At 37.0% G+C, this 1,067-nt stretch overlaps 1 protein-coding gene across 1 annotated transcript in view; it reads left to right on the top strand.

Annotated features, from left to right (window-relative positions):
• The first annotated feature begins 881 nt into the window (after positions 1-881).
• MORC3 (MORC family CW-type zinc finger 3) overlaps positions 882-1,067 on the top strand; it is a 33,599-nt gene continuing 33,413 nt past the window's right edge. Inside the window, exon 1 of the mRNA XM_008575720.1 lies at positions 882-953. The gene's annotated coding sequence lies outside the window, so the exon portion shown is untranslated. The remainder of the gene's footprint in view (positions 954-1,067) is intronic.

Genomic DNA, 1,067 nt, shown 5'->3' with positions numbered 1-1,067 from the left:
GCTCAGTTACTGTAATTGACAGAGACTCAGATTTTTTTTTTTTTTTTTACAGGAGTATCTGTGTACTAGGTTAGGTTGCAGTTCTTTAAGTGAGAAGTCAAGTAGGGAGGCATCCTCAGGCTAAGTTTAGTTTAGTTTAACAATTGGAATTATTATTTGACATTTGAAGAGTTTATAGATGTATGCTATTCCACTGCCAAGGGTTCAACTACTATATAATGAACATAGTGTACATAATATAAAGTCAGAGTGTCAAATATTGACTCCAAGAAACCACCAGAAATGCCTGTTGATAAAGCAAAGCTTAGTTTATTAGGCCCAATACGCTAAGGAGAAAACACCCCCTTGACAAAATCTTAGTTGTGTCTCAAAGTAGGGAGATTAGGAAGTGGTGTTTATAGGATTTTAGGGCTTTGGCTGGGTCATTTTAAAGTAGGCCTTGCAAGGTAGATAGCTGGGATTGGACACAAGGAGTCCAGGGTTTAAAAACAAATCTTTTCTTTCTTTCTTTTTTTTTTTTTTTTTTAAAAAAAAAGATGACCGGTAAGGGGATCTTAACCCTTGACTTGGTGAGCTAACCAGTCATCCTTATATAGGGATCCGAACCCTTGGCCTTGCTGTTATCAGCACCATATTCTCCCAAGTGAGCCATGGGTCAGCCCTTAAAACAAATCTTAATGAGTAAACTGTTCAGTTGGTTCCCAGCCTTATATTCCAGGAATATTATCTTCTAGGTTATATCTTCCAGATAAATCCTGGAGCAAGCTGCTAAGTCATTTTTGTTTGGTCTCTGTTGTTTAACATGGGGACAAAATTTTACTTTTGGTTTCTGTTCTGAAGAGACTTGAATTAATATACATGAATTGTTGGTTTGTTTCAGCTTTGCCCGAAGTTTTTACATACAAATTCTACTAGTCACACTTGGCCGTTCAGTGCAGTTGCTGAATTAATAGGTATGTAAATTGACATTTCTTATACCATCTGTTTCTTGCAATTGTAGTTTTAAAAAATTTTTATTGAAAAATAATATACAGGGCCGGCCCGGTGGCGCACTGCTACAGTGCGCC

Source organism: Galeopterus variegatus, unplaced genomic scaffold (assembly GCF_000696425.1).
Source record: "Galeopterus variegatus unplaced genomic scaffold, G_variegatus-3.0.2 Scaffold1226, whole genome shotgun sequence".
In the NCBI taxonomy this organism is placed as follows: Eukaryota; Metazoa; Chordata; class Mammalia; order Dermoptera; family Cynocephalidae; genus Galeopterus; species Galeopterus variegatus.
Note: the sequence above shows the minus strand (reverse complement) of the source record. Positions and strands in the feature narration are given on the sequence as shown.